An 18,980-nucleotide genomic window follows, 5' to 3' on the forward strand; every position below is an offset into this window, starting at 1 on the left:
AATTAGAAATTTTATAATCTTGGGGAAAATCAAAATAGTATTAATAATTATACCTGATAACTATTCTGCACAAATATTTAAATTCAAATTTTAATATTTTCACATAACTATTAATTAGTTCACATGGCAGAAGAATGAAGATTTGTCTTATTGCTTCCTGGTTTAATCGCTTGACCAGACTTAGACTAGTCATTGTTTGAAGTGAGTGCAATTGGAACTTAGTATTCTTACTGAATAGTTTTGATTTCATTGGCTGTGCACTTAAACTAGCTTATCTAGAGAAAATGTCACTTTTTTTTTTTTTTTTTTTGACCCTGGGACCAAGTCATGGAACCAAAACCAGCCCACAGCCAAGGTACAGACATGGTGATAAGTCAGAGCACACAGATCCTGGAACAGGAGCCCAGAGGCCCAGGCAGTGTTGAGATGTTAGCAGGGCCAGGCTCCCCCAAAGTCTGCAGACTCCTTCTTGCTCTTCTCTAGATTTGGGAGCAGAGGGACTCTTCCCATGCAGAACAGCACTCTGATGTCTGCACCGTGGTCTCCAGCCGCTCCTCCTTGTGAGCGGCCTTGTCTGCCCCTTATCCTCTCAGTGCATGTCCCTCCCCGTGTCTCCTCTTCTCATGAGGACACCAGTCACATGGGAGCAAGAGTCCACCTCACTCCAGTAGGACCTCATCTAAGTATGTCTAAAGAGACCCTATTTCACATACAAAAGTCACATTAATGCATACCCAGGGATAAATGCTTCCACATATCTTTTTGGGGAAAAATTCAATCCAGATCATAAGCATGGGGATAACAATCATTTAAATACAAATGCCAGATAATATACATGGAAACAAACAAAAATATATATATATATATATATAAGCTTATACACACACGTATAATTTAAAAAGTAGTTTACAAATTTATTAGTATGACATTTACATGCTACTACACAAAATGATATAAAATATTTTTATTAATAAGAAGTCATACTTGAAAATATATATGAAACCTTGCCATTTTTTAAACCTTGCAATTATTTTCATTATTATTACTCTAAATTCTCATTATTTTGAATAAACATTTTAGAGAACCACATCTCTAGTACACATTCAGGAATTCCTTTTAAAGTTTTCACTTTGACAATTTATCCAAAAAAGACACTATTTTAAAATACTAAAATTAAATGTAGAAAGTTTGAAATATGAACTCAATGGCTGAGCTTGAACTTTTATCTTTAAGTTATATTTTTGTCAAGTAAGACCACTCCTTTGGAGCCCAGTGCAAAGGAAAGGAAGGAATGATGAGCACCGAATGCTAATGAGGTACTACCTGGGCAAATCCCTGAACCCTATGGTTTTCATGCATGGAAGACCAGCATATGCAGGAGACTGCTAGTTCTCTTCTCAAAAATCAGACCTGCTTGTCCAAGTTAGGCTTGAGAAATACATAGTCTGATGTTTCATCACTGATTCTGGAGGTGCAAGGTTTTTCTTCCAAAGGAAAGGAATTCCAGTTGATGTCTGTTTACTTATAAAAGAAACACACAATTATAGATGATGGGGATGTTTGTCTGCCTGTAATTATTTGAGAGGAAGACTCCTTCCTACCTGCATACACAAACATATATGCATGGACACAATATGCAAATGGCCTCCTATGGTTTTCACAACCTTATGTTATTAGTAATCTCTTCAGGTCATTGTTCTCATTGTGTTCAAGTTCACCTTGAACTTGCTTGTTGCCCCACCTGCCACCTTGATTATTTTTGTGTGGATGCTGCATTTACAAGGGTTTCTGAGACAACTTTTCCTATAAAATCTGTAATACAAAAATACATTTTGTTTACTTCAATTGTATTCACTTCTCTATTAACATTTCAAGCCAAGTCTTTGATGGAGATTGCCAACTTACAAAACACCCTGACAGTAGTATTTAAAAAACATAGCTTTTTCCCTCTAAACTGCTGCCATAGTATATTAGGAAATAAACTCATTTTCAGATAATTGAACTTTAAATGTTAGATGGAAACACAATTTTTTTTTTCCTAGAAGGCAATGCTTCTGTTTTTCTTCTTTCATAATGATTACTGCCCCATCTTTACACAATTAATCAGTTTTACTCTGTGGCTCTTATGTGGATCAATTTAAAAATCTTTAATTGCTTCCTGTTAAGAACATCTGAGAAGAAATTGCTTTTTCTCTTTCTTCCATGCTTTCTTGGCCCATGTCTATTCCTGAATAACAATCCCATATAATAAGGAAAGGTGATTTTAAGACACACTATATATAAGAATAGTGGCTTTTTGTCAATATAGATTACCTCCTTAGTAATGTAACATTACTGTTTCAAACAGAAAACCAGGGTCAGATATTGAACTAATTCTATTTAGCTTTTAGTCATAAAATATTCTCCTTACTTGAGGTTGCAGCACCCATATTTTATGCTTACATTTTTTAGTATTTTTGGAGATTATAAATATTTATTAAGTTATTAAAAATAAGGAAATTCAAATTTTGGTATGTAATCATTTTTTCTTTCTTATTTGGTGAAACGAAGGTGAGGTGCTAAAACTATATACTGTTTCCTTTTGCACATATTGGAGGGAGAAAAACACACAAAATTCCCTTTCTTGCCCTGGTATGGTAACTCTGTCCTCGATTTCTTGTCATTCCCATCTATAATGTTGGAGGACCTCATGCAGAAGTCTGACCAATCATACTTCCAACTGAAGGGGTGAACCACTGCTGTGACCACAGGCCTCTCTTGTCTTATTTTTTTTATTTGTTCTAATCATTTATACATGTCAGGAGAATGAACTTCTAACTTCTCTTATTTTTACTGTTTACTGATTTATTTGATTGGTGTGATTATTAGAGTCCTGCAGAATCACAGACCTAATGGTAGGTAAAGTTATTGATTAGAAGATATGGGCTCACACAATTGCAGAAGCTGAGGAGCCCACCATATGTTATCTGAGACCTCTGTTAGTGTAGCTCTGTCTGAAGGGCCAAACCCAGGAGTGCTGGGGGCAGAAACACTCTGTCTAAAGCGGTCAGGCAGAGAGCGATCCAACTTGCCCAGCTTCTGACCCCTGTGTGACTCAATGGATGGAAGAAATGAATGGATTGTTATCCGTATTTCTCACTCCATTATATAATGCCATTTTTACTTTCTTCCCTCCCTCCTACCCTGACAATAGATGACATTGATCATTTCTCCACATCTTCACCAGCCTTAAGAAGTAATAGACCTTTTAATATCTGCTCATCTCCTATATTTCAATATTTCATGGAGGTTTTAATTTACATTTCCATGACTGTAGTGGGGATGGGCACTTTTTTATAAGTTTACAGGGGATTTGGAATTCCTTCTTCTTCAACGCCTATTCAAATATTTTGCTTATTAGAAGAATGTTGTTGTGTGCTTGCTTTTGTTGTATCTTCCTCATACTGAATTGCAGAAATTGACATGTTTTCTGAGTGGCTTACTGGTAATATATGTAAAAATTTCACCTTTGTTTTCTGGGGATTTTTTCTTTTCCTTTTAACCATCCACCCATTGAGTCTGGTCTCAGTGTGTGAGTACATCATCCTCTTTTTATGACAGAAACTTCATTCGATCTTTGGATTTTCACCTCTCTTATTTAATGAATAAAATTATCTCAAGTTATCCATTTTCTCATGAAGAAGCATTTTTGACATTTGTACTAATTTATTTCTTCAGGTTTCAAATGTGTTTTGGTATCAAGACGTTCTCTGATCTTCTCTTTAATGCAGTAGAATTACATGAACATGTTGCATTTGGAATGGTTGCTGTCTATTTAGAAGTTCCATTATGGCAAAGCTACCTATCTGATGTTCCTCTTTCCTCAACAATTTAAATATATTTTTGTTATTTTTTGTTGATGGTGGTCAAAACACGAGAGTGAATAAATAAAAGCTAGATATATCATATTTATCCAATAGTCTGTAATGTGAAAATATGGAGTTCCCTAAGAAAGTCAAGGAAGTGGTACACTTAAAACAGTTATATATATATATATATATATATATATATATATATATATATATATATATATATATATATAGAGAGAGAGAGAGAGAGAGAGAGAGAAGAATGCTAGGTTTCAGGAGCAGGATCTTATTATTTTTTTTTTGAGTAAAAAGAAATGATTGATATTGAGTATCTACTATTAGAAAAGGGTGTACTTGAACTTTATATTTGGTGCCATAAATAAAACACCATCACATCATTCTGCCTAGAGAGCATGCAGGAATAGTTCAGAGAAACTATAGCTAATCAAATATTTGAGCTGAGAAATTGTAGGGCTATGCACCAAAATTTAGAAAAGTAAAGAAGGAAGAGATTTCAGGAGCCAGAAAAAAACTGGAGGAAATAAAGACATTGGACTGAATTGAAAAGTTTAGATGGGCAGAGACAGCAAGGCTACTCCAGGAAGAAAATCAATTCAGATAGGTGCAGAAAGCAAGGACCTGCAGAGTGTTTGTGGGTCTTAGATTCAATGCTATAGAATAATACTTTTTAAACTTGAGGACACAGTAGAATCATATTTAGGGCCTAGGAAACAGACCTTTGGTCTCCACTCTAAGAGACTTTGATTTGGTAGTTCTGGGTTGAGGCTTGAGAACTTCATTGCAAACAATCTCCCAGGTAAAATTGATCCTACTGGTCTGGGGAGTTTACTTTGGTGATCATTGCTGTTCAACATTCACTTTAATTTGGCTCAGTCCAGCAATATGTGGAATGTACATTTGAAGTAGCTAAGGGAGAATGTGTGGGGAACTCATTCAGATGTTCAAGAGGAGTCTAGGAAAGTCTGAATAGCATCATGAGTTGTCAGAGTCATTTGTGCTATGATAGCAAAAGCCATCAGACTGATGGCTTACAACAAAGTCATCGATTTCTCACATTTCTGGAGTCCTGAGTCCTGGAGGCCCACAATCAAGGCCCCAGCATACTTGGTGTCTGGTGAGGTCCATTTCCTAGTCTATAGATGGCATTTTCCCTCCTTGTCCTCATGCTGTGTAAAATCTACCTAGCTGTATCTCTGGGTCCTCTTTTGTAAGAGCACTAATCCTGATCTGGAGGTAAATACCCCCCATAGAGCCCTCCTCCTAATTCCTTGTAGGTCCGGACTTTAACACATGAATTTATAGTTACAGAGTTCACAAACTGGATTGAGAACAGTTAAAAGCTCTAAGAGAAAGAATTTATGATTTTTAGAAACAAGGGTGAGAGAAAATTCTAGGATAACTTAAATCTTCTGAATTTTATGTGTTGAGGATTGTGTCATGTCCTGAAAAACAAAACAATCAAACAAAATATGAAATAAAGGCCAATGACCCAGTTTCAGAGAGATGATGAGTTCAAACATTCATCTGTTAGTATGGAAAGCGTGAGGAAATTCCCAGTACGCATGTCCTTTATGTGTTAAGTTCAAGGTTTCTAAGGTTTAAGAACATTACAGGATATAAATATACATTTGGGTGTAAATAGAGATGACAGTATTTAATAGTGGTCAAAACCATTGAGGAGAAAAAAAAATCTTTAGAGCTACAATAAAATATGAACATTAAGGTAGATAAAAAAGGATCAAAAAATATTCGTTTCTGCACTCCAAGCAGAATGGCAATTATCAAGAATATAAGTAACAGCAATTTTGGCCAGAGTGTGGAGAAATGGGTACACTCATACATTGTTGGTGGGACTGAAAATTATGTGCAACCAGTCTGGAAAGCAGTAAGGAAATTCCTCAAAAACACAGGAATGGAGCTAATATTTGTCCCAGTTATCCTACTCGTTGGTATATATCCAACGGATATAAATTCAGCAAATTATAGTGACACAATCACATCAATATTTACAGCAGCACAATCCACAAGAGCTAAACTATGGAACCAACATAGATGCCCATAAACAGATGAATGTATAAATAAATTATGGTGTATATACACAATGGAATATTGCTCAGACATAAAAAGAATGACTTTATAGCATTTGCTGGTAAATGCATGGATCTGGAAACTATCATGCCTACTGAAATAAGTCAATCCCCAAAAAACCCAAAGGTCAAACGATCTCTCTGATATATGGATACTCACCCACAACAAGGAGGAAGGGGAAAAATAGAAAAATAGAAGTTCATTAGACAAAGGGGATGGGAGTAGGAAAGACAGTGGAATGTATCTGGCATAACTTTACTATGTACACATATGAATACACCAAAGTGAATCTCAACATTGTGTACATACATAGGAGTGGGATCCTAATTAGAATAAAATATATTTCATCCTTGACTAAACGTATCAAAATAGATTCTACGGTCATGTATAACTAAAAAGAACAAAAAAAGAAAAGGAAGAAAAAGAAAAAGAAATAATAACCATTTTCATAGTAAAAAAATTAAGTAAACAATTCCAAAATGATTGAATTTCAAAGTGTGGCCATATAATATTCATTACTATAGTTGTCAGGAAAAGTTTTTAGGGAAGTGGCAAAAATATAATAGTATTGAGAATGATAAATTAGCCAGAGTTTCTGAAATTTATTTTTAATAACTATGATTGTTAATGAAAGTAGAACACGGGACACAGATTTTCAAAAGATATCAAATAATGCTTTAAAATATGGAGGGACCAGTTTATATGACAGATAAATATCTGGCATGGTAATTGTTTATCAAAAGTCCTATAGTGAAAGAGTAGAAACATCAGGTTAAATGCTTTCATTTGGTATTGCATGCCCTGCTCCACTGTGCCAAATTTGTATGCAAAATGGTTGAAACAGCCTCCTGAGGAGCTATACTGCATATGCTGTAAATGCCAAACACCAAGGTAATTTCAATACTGCCTGCAATAGATTACTCTGAGATTTCAACTAATTTAATTGGAACCAAATTGGTTTCTTTTGTACCTTGAAATACTTCCAGAGTTAGGTTTTAGAATGTTGATGATCTTTACATATCTACTCTATCTCCTTGAACCTGATACAACCAGATGCTTCTTCTCATCTCACAAAAACACATCTATATTTCCTATATTGGATTATGGTAATTTGCTAACCCTGCATTAACTCACTTAGACAAAATTGAGAAGGGTGAGAAGGACATGAGAAAGAGCTAGATCTAAATTATGTTTAGTTTTAGACGTTTGAGAAAAAAAATCAGCTATTTGTATACAACTTGCTTTCTTTGTGTGGTGAAATACTTACTTTTATTGTGCAAGATGCTAAAGACTTAACTAAATTTTAAGAGTCCAATCTGCACTTATGTTTTACTGCCACCAGGTGTTACAGAGACAGGTGTTTTGCTAACTCTTTCTAATTACCCTAGAGACTTTGAAATTTGTTTGGCACAGATGCATAGAGATTAGGCAATTTAAGAATAAAAGCATTTGAACCCAATGCAGTTTGTTTAGGAATTGATAAGCAATGTAAGAGACTTGATATCTCTTATAGGCTATCAAGGCACAGTCTCAACTAGCATATAAATAAAGGAATTATTATCTACCTAAATGTCATTTTCCTAGTTTAACATTTTTAAATATTATGATGCATGAATTTTTCAATTGAAAAACATTGGAAAGTTAACTCAGTATCTGCATTAAAATACAAATATATTTTTAAGTTATGACAGATGTATATTATTTAAAATTTGAAATACTTAAATTTGAAATATTTTCCCCTATGTTACTTTGAAAGAGTAGCTGTGAAGCAAAAATTTTGTCCTGAAATTATATTTGAAATATATTAAGAGTAATGATTTTTTTTCTCTCTTAAATAAGGTTGGTCACAGGAGACTGTTGACTGGCCATTGGTGTTCTCCAATGAAAGAGAAGTGTTTTGATTTTTTATCCTCAGCTAAACAACTAGAGTGTTATTGAGTATCTGTTTCAAGATATTGTACAGGGATTATTTTAATTAGAATGATAGTTGACTTCAATAACATTGGTATTATATATGAATTCATAAAACTTTAGTAACAATAATATAAATGAAAATAGGGGCTGGGATTGTGGCTCAGAGGGAGAGCGCTCGCCTCGAATGTGTAAGGCACTGGGTTTGATCCTTAGCCCCACATAAAAAAGAAAATAAAGATATTGTGGTCTCCTATAACTAAAAAAATAAATACTTTTTAAAATATATAAATGGAAATAAAACAAAAAAAAACCCATGATTTTATACTCAACAAAACAATAAAGGATTGCTAAATTTTTAGTATTTCCTTGCACTTTGAGCCCAGTTCTCCCCGATACTTCATTCAAGGATTCTTAATCACCATGCATTCTGGGAGGCTCTAAAAATTCAGTGGAAAAAATACATGCACTGTTTTATTTTTCATGACATTTTATGACATGTGCAGACTAGTGAGGAAAGAGTAAATGGATAATCACTAACTGGTGCCTTGAGTTCTTACTCAAGGATGACCATGGGAGGGGGCTCCAAGAGTGTGCACCTGTCATTTTCTGAGGACTAAAAATGCTTCATACAGGCTTAGATACCTCCTGTTCTCTTCTAATATTGTGCCGTCAGGTGATAAAATGTGGGGTAAAAAGCACGCCATTGCTAGATGCTGGAGGGAGAGAGAGAAAAGGAGCCTTGCTCTTCTGGATGGTCTCTGTGGAGTCCAAGAACTTAGGAGACAGCTTGGTGAATGGAATATACCCACCCAGTGTTCCGAGAGAAGTGGGTTTGCAGACCCTCTCACCAATTTCACAGATAAGGAAATAGAACCAAGGTACTGATGAGGCTTTAGACTTTCAGATGAACGGTGAGAAAGCAGATTTCGAAACCTCCTCTCTCCATTCTTAAAACGTTGCTTATTTTTTTCTTTTCTGACTTCATTGTCCTGCTCTCACATTTCTAACTATCTTAGAAAATGTTTCCAATTTTGCAAAACATTTATTATTGTCTTACATTAATCCTTGGAAAAGAAAAATATATTTCAATCCTTTTCATCTTAAGGAAAAATTACAATACCAATACACTTCATGACCATACCAGTATCACAACATGACTTCCATGAAAAGGAGGTTTTACTCTAATAACTCTTTAAAGTACTTTTTCATACAAAGTTCGGAAATTATATCAAACAGAAAATTCTTTGCATGAAATGAATATCAATAGCTATGTTAGAACACTGTTTTATTTCAAACTGAAATCATAAGTATTTGGAATGTGTACTGTGATATTTATATAGTTTCACATAAAATTTTTATGCCTGGGAAGTGAATTTTTTTCTTTTTCTATTTCTTTGTCAAATGTCTTAACAACAGGGCCTGTTTGATATGTCTGTTCTTGTAGTCATAGAAACATGTTACATTATTCATTTTGTTGTCCTAACACTTTTTTTTTCCTTTTTTTTTCCCACATAACAAAAAGACAAATAAATTCATGTCTTCAATTTATCATAAACACAGACTTCATTTTAATTTTTTGACTTAGGCTTCTTATAAATGTTTCTTGGATAAAGTAAATGGGGATGGAACAAATTTATTGAGTTATTAAAATTCCTGAGAACAGCCCAGTTTTAAAAAAGGAAACCGACTGACTTTGCTTTAGATATGTTTCTTATTTTCCCTTTGAGGTATACTATAAAACAAGAATACATTTTGAATCAATGAGTGCAAGACTGAGAAATTATATTGAGAGATAAATTTCCATGTTTTCATTTTAATTGTACCTGGTGTGGTATCTTTGATGTAAATTGGCACCTGTGCTCTGTGGAAAATCATGTCCATCTATTAAATGATTGACATTTCATTGAACAAATAAAACAACAGACAGTAAACAAAAAATGTTATATAAGGTCCCGTAAATATGAATGAGGAGATGTTAGGGCAGGCAGTTGATTTGTGTTCTATATAGCTTCTGATGACAGATAATTAATTATGTTTATTTTTTGAGAAAGATATAAATGACTTTTTATAATATTTCAGCAAATTATGAAAATATAAACCTGGTGCATTAAAATTTCCAAATTCTATTCCAATTTTACATAACATATAGAAATTATATTGATTCATATAAGTATTCCATTCTAATTTTTCAGGAAATAAATTACTATTAATTCACATAACCTAACACATGTGCTTATAACATTTTCCAACATCAATGAGCACATATCAGGGCCTAATGTTTGAAACCAGGGGCTGTTGCCAAGTTCCTATTGGATTAAGTGATCTCCTAAGGTTGAGTTACATTCACTATTCTAGAAATTTGATTTTTCAAAGCCAGAATATAATGCTAAAGAGATTTATAAACATCTGTTGGCCCTTTGTGTAACTTAAACACAAGAAATCATCTAAATATTGAATAACTTCATTCCCTTTGTGGGTTTTCTTTGTTACTGAGATAGATAAACTTTGCTTCTAGCTAGAATTCTTAAAGGTTAAAGTAAGGTCTATATTTTATCTGTTTTTTTTTTTTTTTAATGAACTACAGGAGAAAATTAACGTATATCCAATAGAGTTTGCTTTGACTCATTGCCTTTAAAATAACAGAACCATCACTGTGGCCAATATTTACTGTCTCCATCACATCCAAAACATATTCAAAACATGCATCTTGTGTTATGTATTTGTGTAAAGACAAATATCAGAAAAGCATGTTTTCTGAACTAAAATTATTATAACATAGGTTATATTAAGGTGGAAAATATATATGTCTCTCTCTCTCTCTCTCTCTCTCTCTCTATATATATATATATATATATATATATATATATATATATATATCTCACAATGATTTTCTAGTTCAGAAATAATGACACCAACTTTTAATTTTCTATTACCATGTAAATTACAAGATTTATTGTATTTATATCAAGAGACCTTTTGTTATTGTCTCCTAACTTAATTATTTCAAAACTATGCTTTGAACTATGAAGTAGGCACTTATTATGAATGAAACACTTAAAGAATCACTCTGGACAGCTTATATAGGAAGCCTGAAATCTTAGAAATGTAAGGAAATCCCTTTGATATTAAATAATTAGCAAAATAGTATGTATGTGTTGAGATTAGTTTGGATTCAATGAAATGACTATATTGCATTCTTTTCCCACCTAGATTTTGAACCTATTAGGAAACACAGTTCATAAGTAAGATTTAAAAAACACATTGTTATCAGTGAAAATGACTAGAAAGTGTGATTTGGAAAGAAAATTAAAATGAACTTTCTACAGATTTCCACGTGAATTATACTTGCCTTCTCCAAATTATGTGTTAATGATGGTGATGATTAACTTGATGTGTCAACTTGACTGGGTCTTGGGGTGCCCAACATTATCCTGATAATGTCTTTGGATGTGTAATATTTAATTTGGAGGATTTTGAAGGAAGCAGATTGCTCTGTACCTTGTGGGAGGGCTTCATCAAATTAACTATGGACTTGAATAGAAAAATAAAAAAAAAAAAGCTTTCCTAACCTCCACCCCAGAGCAAGAGACAATTTTCCAGCAAACTGCCTGCCCTAGGAATTTCACTCTGTTGGGTTTCCAGATTGTCAGACCACCCTGCAGATTTAGGATTTCCTACAGTCCATAATTGGGTGAGCCAAATCTCTTTCAACATTGATATACAATTTTATGGGTTTTGCTTCTCTGGAGAACTCTGGTTTGTACAGTGATATTACTTCAAGGAAGGAAAAAGAAGACAAATAGGCGATATCCAGAAAGAAAACCCAATCTAATGTAGTATAGGGCAGCCTCCAGATGTGGTGTGAGTAACCACTGATTTTCATGTATTAATCACGTACAACAGAAATGAAGTTTGTTGTTAGCCACTTTCTCCTTTGGGCTGGGGCAAGTGAAAGGTATACACTCAGCAGTGGTTCTCAATCTTGACTGCAGTGAAGTTCCTGGATGAGTTTAAAATGAGATACACACTAAGGTCTACTTACCATTGATGGGGTGGGGTACTAGTATTGATATTCTCACTGCCATCTTTATGTATTGTTACCTGCAGACTTGGGAATGGGATGGGAGTCCCCCAGGTGCTTCCTGCAAGACAACAAAAGGGAGGCAAAGCTCTATTAGTGGGGACAGGGAAGGAAGGAAGCATTTTTTTCCCTGACATTTTTCTCTAGCATTAAGGAGAACATTGTCAAATAATCTATTGCATTAAAGCAAGTGAATCAGGAATCCTAAACAAAAGAAAACATCAAAAAGACAGAAGTAAAGCAGCGTGCAGGCACCAGAAGGAAATATTAGCAATGCTTTTTCAGCAATTGCAAAACTAAGTCCCGTGTTAGGGAGTAAACAGCAGATTGCATTCCGTGAGAACAGCAGAGAATATTTACCATGAAAATTACAGGATATATTGTATTTATATCAAGAGGCCTTTGTTATTGTCTCCTAACTTAATCATTTCAAAAATATACTTTTACCTATGAAGTAGGTATTTATTACGAATACAACACTTAAAGAATCACTCTGGGCAGCTTATGTTGGAAGCCTGAAATCTTTTTAGAAATTTAAAGAGAATAGCAGTATACTTTTCTCTGCTATTCTCCTGCTTAATCAAATCACAGGACTTATTCATTTAATGTACAAATTTTTTTAGCAATACTAAATGATTAAATCACTTAGAGAGATACATGCTTTTACAAAACTCCAAAATGTAATGATCTTTGCAGAGATAAAGATCTTTTTTAAAAAAGTCACTGAAATCTTTTAGCTTTCCAACTGGAATTAACCATAAACCAACACATTTAAATTATTTTTTCTCTTCATTTAATTGATAGAAGATTTTTTAAATTCAACAAATAAATGAGAACTTAAAGGGTTTGAGTTATTTAAAATCACATAGCTAAGTTTGTAGAAAATTTTATTTAGAACTCTGTTATATACATAAAACATATGGAATACTTTTTTAAAAAAAACGCAAAGAAAGAAGGAACTTTGTTATTTTTATTTTTTATTATTTTTTTGTTTGTTTGTTTGATAATTTCAGTACTGGAAATAAAACCCAGAGCCTTGTACATGGTGTGTTTGAACTTTGCCACTGAGCTCTGTCTCAAACCAGGGAAAGGCACTTAAGGGTCAAATATATACATATATTTTCCTATGAAAATACTGATTATATATTTGTCTTCTAAGCACATTTTTAATATGGTTTAAAATTATGTGTGTGTGTTTGTGTGTTTAGAGTAGAAAAAGGAAAGGAAAAAAGAGGAAGGAAGAAGAAGGGAAGGAAGAAGAAAGAGAAAGAAGCAAACATATGGATGATAGAAAACAAAGTATAAATGAACTTTTTTAAAAAAAGTATCTCTAGCAGCTGACTGTGTCAAATGACAATTCCTTTCCCAAGAACAAGACCCTCTTTAACTCAGATGTAAACCTAGAAGAGTGGGAGTTGGGGTTCTTCTCTAAGAACCTCCTCTGTGTTCAGTGGCTTAGGTCAAGAGCCTCTGAATAACCCATTCTATAGAGACACCAAAATAACTTGGATGACAAAGACTCAAAGGAACCTGGATATTTATTGTGCTGAGTTTTGAGAAGAGGCATCCCTGAATTTCAAGAAAATAAAATAGCTGTTTCCTCAGTGACCAAGAAGGCAAAAACAGAATGTTGGAATCTAGTTTCTCCTTGCCACTCAGGCATGGCATTCAAACACTTAATCAAAAACAACTTTGTCTTTGTGGTGGAGAAAATTAGCACACTTAAGACATGCAGTTACTGTAATGATGAAATATGTTTGAAATCAGGCGGCATAGGGGTGATTGGCATGAAATCACGATAATTTAGTGAGAGAGGACTAGTTTATGGAGGAAATACATTCCAAATCACATGCGACAGTGTGCCATCACCAGGGGCTTGACTTACTATCATTAGAGCAAATGACATTGAATACTTTTAATCAGAGTTGTATATTAGTTAAATTTGTTTCAGAAAGCCCCTGTACAGAGTGTTTAATTCCACTGAAATCTGGAATACATAAAAATCAGTAAAAGAAGTGGTTGAATTTACTTGTAATGGTATTACAATGCATTTCAAATGTACACATGCTTTTATTTGAAGATATTTTTCAGTGTTTTTATTTGTAATAATCATTTAAATAAATAAAGTTAAACAGGGAAATAAACCATAAATGTGATCATACCACTAACAGTTGGGCATGAATTTATGATACATCATTCTAAGTAAAAATAGTACATAAAATAATTTGAATGTTTGAATGTTTCCTGTGATACAACTTGTCAATTGACTCTAAATATATTATAGAAGACAAAGGAAATATTTAACTTTTATATCTTTTTTAAAACATTCATCATTGCAAATCATCAGTGACAACAAAGTTAATTTAATATTTTTCAAGTTTAATGTTATTTTAAACATAAAATATTTTATTTTTTAAGTCAAATAATGGAGAATTATTATAGAATAAGATGATTTTAGCCCACTATTTTAAAGACAAAAATGCTATTTAGTGGGAAATTCAGAAACATCTTATTGATACCAAGGTAAAGTATGCAAGAATATAAATAGTTTCAAAAAAAACATACTTAGCCAGATACAGAAGTATAAAATAACCTTAAAATTGATTGAATCTCCTCTGAGGAATCACCCTAATGAGGTTTTGCACAAATGAGGTAAAGTTATTTCAGAGAAGACAATGGAAGAAAAACTAGCATGTAGAATATATCACCAAACCCTTCAGTTCCAGGTAATATGATCTACGATTAATCCTGTTTACCAGTTGACACTAAAGTAAGAAATAACAATGTTTTGTGGCATTTTGAAAGTATTTGGGCACACTGTCCTTAAAGGTATTGCAGACAACTCTCAAAGGTAAAATGATGGTTTGTTCACAGAAAACTAAAGGTTGTTTTGCTACAAAATTTAATAACATGACTTCCTTTGCTGGTATTGATGACTAGATCCACTCTTGTAAAGTTCTCAGAGCACAGTTCCATTGTACTTACTAAATTTCACACATCTGGAGCCAAAACATTTAAATAGAGGCCCATATACATTGATTAAAGAAAAGTAAGAAACTATTGGCTCTGGTCTGCTGCAATCAAAACTCAAGATATTTTCACAAAAAAAATGTAACTCCAAACTAGAGTTAGTCTTCACTGTTAATAGGTTATGACTCTATCTTGCCCTTTCCTGATTTAGTTGATAATTCTTTTAAGAAATACAAAACAGTCTTCACTCATACAGTATTTCAACCTAATGTGTGGTTGGCTAGTCCTCTCACCTATATACAATCATGTAAATCCACCAAATTTATAATATATTCACATTTTCAACAATCATCACTGATTTGCTTGTTTATGGTCTATATTTGCATTGCATCATTAAAAATTTTAAAGTTACCCTAATTATTTTAAAAAATTACACTCAGAAAATGTTACGTGGTAATCCTTGGCAAATAGTGTTTTTTTTAAATTATATATAACTTATTTTGTCATATTGTATCAAGTATGATAACAAAATGCATGAGATATATGATTCTTAGCACTCTTGGAAATAAATAGAATCACTTATAAGAGGAGAAATTTTTAAGTAGACAAAAAAAATGAGAAGAAGAAATAGGGTTTTTGATTGATAGTCTCGAGGGAAAAAAAGTAAAATAAGGTAGTTAGACACAAGTATTGAATTATTCCTGTAGGAAGCCATAAAGTATAAACAGACACACTAATGCATATGTACTTTGGCTTCTTACTTTGTACATACAATAATCACATAAAACTCTATTTGTCTGTCTATGAAGTATATATATATATATACACACACACATATATATTGCTGAATATTGGAAATAGATTAATAACTGATGAATTGAACATAAATATTTTCATGTTTTTTATATTTTGGGAATTCATAGAAGTATAAGGAGTTAAAATATGAAATGCTTGGAATTTCAAATAAATTCTGAAGTTAATTAAACAAAGCAATCAGTAATATTTCTTGAATACACCTTTTCTGGCATTTTAAAAGCACTATTCATAATATAGAAGTTCATATTAATTATGTTTAATTAATATTAATTAAATATATTAGTATTAAACATGTTTAAGGTAATTAAGTTTACAAACCTTAAGATATATTATACTTGCAAGAACACAGTATACAGTCAATAAAAATCGATGATCATATGGACAATCTAGAGCAAAGATTTTGTTGTTGTTGTTTAGTTTATAGCAGAGAGAGATGATAGGTGAAGAATTTCATAGTTTCTTGTGGGTTCAGGTTTCTGTAAATTTTTTATGACACTGAAAGCAAACTCAAGAAAAAAGAAAACAATTCATAGTCTCAGTGCCTTCAAAAACTGTGGATACTAGATTGGTTACTTATTTATTTATTTGCTGGAGGAAGCTCCTAAGAATGCCTAGGGAATGAACTCAGTTGAATTCCTGCCAATTTCACTAATGTGTCATCAACAGACAAGAAGTTTCAGAGACGAAGGCAGCAACCATACAACAGGCTCACCCTCATCCACCAGCTGGTCAGATGTGGTCCTGGGCAAAACACACTGCATGCAGGAAAGACCTGTCTTCATCAGGCATCTTCTTAAAGATGCATGCCATGTAACTAGACACTGTCTATTTACATTTGTTCCAGGCACACACAACCTATCCTCCTCCCGTGTGATCTGCCTCTTCTTCACATCTCTCCCCAGCAGTGTTCCTATATCCAGGAAATTAGCTCAGTTCTTCCTATGAAGATCAAGGCCATAACACAGATAAATTCTCTTGCACTTACTCAGTACTTGAATATGACATTGCTCCCATAAGCAAGCTAAATAATAATGCCTGTCTTGGCCATAGTTCTAAAATCTATGATTAAGTGCTATTCCTAAACTTTTTATCAGGGACTTTCTCCCTCCAAACATGTATTTCAAATGTGTTTTCTTCAACCCACTTTTACAAGTAGCTGGAATCATACAATTGCAGCCCTACAGAATAGGAGCCTGCACAAATTAGGTAATAAATTGTATGTTTGCCCAAGGAGCACTTGGCATGGGAACTCTTTCCACCCAAGCTGCCTCATTTCCCCAATCTTTCTTTTATTTTTTTTAAGAGAGAGAGAGAGAGAGAGAGAGAGAGAGAGAGAGAGAGAGAGAGAATTTTTAATATTTATTTTTTAGTTCTCGGCAGACACAATATCTTTGTATGTGGTGCTGAGGATCGAACCCGGGCCGCATGCATGCCAGGTGAGTGCGCTACTGCTTGAGCCACATCCCCAGCCCTCATTTCCCCAATCTTGAATGCGTGGTGAAGATACGTACTATCAGAATTACATCTGAAGTACCATGTTGATTTTTACCCATGGAGTTACAGTTCTTATGGAAAAAAAGAAAAGATGGAGATTAAAAACCACAAAGAAGCATTTACTTTATCCTACCCAATACGGCAGTCTGCCACTTTATATCAAGAATAAACCAACTCTCAAAGTCTCTGTAATAATATACTTTTCAGGAATTTTGACTTTTTCACTATGAACATAATATTATGCAGTTTCCCTGTACTGATAATATTACTGTGTTGAACTTGTTGCATGGAATTAGAAAATACTGTATGTGGTTTGGTAAGATTCATATGCCAGGAGATGTGAAATAAGCAAGTGAAATTTATAAAGTCACCACCTGGATGATGTTTCTATGGATCATAGGGTCTGAAATACCCAGGGAATTCAGGATGAATTACATAAGCTCTTCCACCACTAAAAGAAATGCAATACTTAAAAAGTCTCTAAATTGTGGAGAAATATACAGGCAAAATTCAAGGGGCTTATGTTTTTATTTATTAGATTTTTTAAAATTACCCATAATACTGCCTGTTCCTAGTAAAATATAGAGGACAGAAAAGTTATTTAAGAGAGTCAGGTTGCTGGGGGGGGGTAAAAATGTTCTGGAAGGTTGGATAAGTGGCTTAAAATTTTGAAACAAAGGCATGATCACTTCAAATTTAACTACTCGGATTTTGAGCAAAACCAAAAACAAATAAAAACAGAGCATTCCTGGTATATATTCCTGCGACAGATCTAGTTCTTGACCATTCAATACCTGAGAGTCTCATTATATGGATTAACTTGGCCAGCTGCCCCATGAAGTTGGATTTTGGCATCATAGAAGTTCTGAAAGTAAAAGTAAATGGAATTAACAAGAAAGCTAGAGTCACATGACATGTATTGCTAATGTATAGACCCCCATCCCTTAATCCTTACTCACGACATTATGGAAGTCCCTCATTGTAGCTGATGTATAGATGATTCCATGCACAAGCAAAAGTCACCCCAAACTGAAAGGCTGCTTTGCAGCTCCCCACAGGCATTTTCCTAATTTTGTTCATAAGGAACAGAAATGACCTCAGGAAGCATAATTCTGAGAGGTGCATCTGATTAGCTGCTTTGCCTTAGAGGAGAGATTCCCAAGGCTACATGCCTACAGTGGTTTCTGTTGATCCCCACACCCATGGATGAAAATCAGGGACCTAGCAAGGATGAGGATAGAAAACTGGAGTCATGAAAATCTGGGGAAAAAATGTAGATAAACCTTTTGAAACTAGTGAGGAGGGTTGGAGGGCAATCTCATCCTATGTGAATGCTCATTAGGCTTTCCAGTGAACACATGACCTACGTAGTGGATAGCACTCAGATGCCTTCCCCAGTATCTCCAGCTCTTGCCTGATGGCCGCATGAATGACATGACCACAAGGACTGATATAGATGTTCTGCCCAGCCATTGCAAAGATTAATGCAGAGCGTCTTACCCAGCACCAGGCCCAGAAGACTCGCCAGTCTCCTGGTGGCAAACTCATTATATTTTACCACTTTGTAATGAAAGGACAGCAATTGAAAGGATATTGAAAAGGATATTTATTTTGAATATGGATCTGCCTTTCTTTTGCCAGCTTTTCTCTCCGTGAGCTGAATGTCTTATTACTACCATGTTTTTTCATGTAACATTCTTTTTTTCCTCATTTTTTCATTCTCTTTTTAGTTTTTAATCTTTTTATTT

Source organism: Callospermophilus lateralis, chromosome 5 (genome assembly GCF_048772815.1).
Source record: "Callospermophilus lateralis isolate mCalLat2 chromosome 5, mCalLat2.hap1, whole genome shotgun sequence".
Taxonomy (NCBI): Eukaryota; Metazoa; Chordata; class Mammalia; order Rodentia; family Sciuridae; genus Callospermophilus; species Callospermophilus lateralis.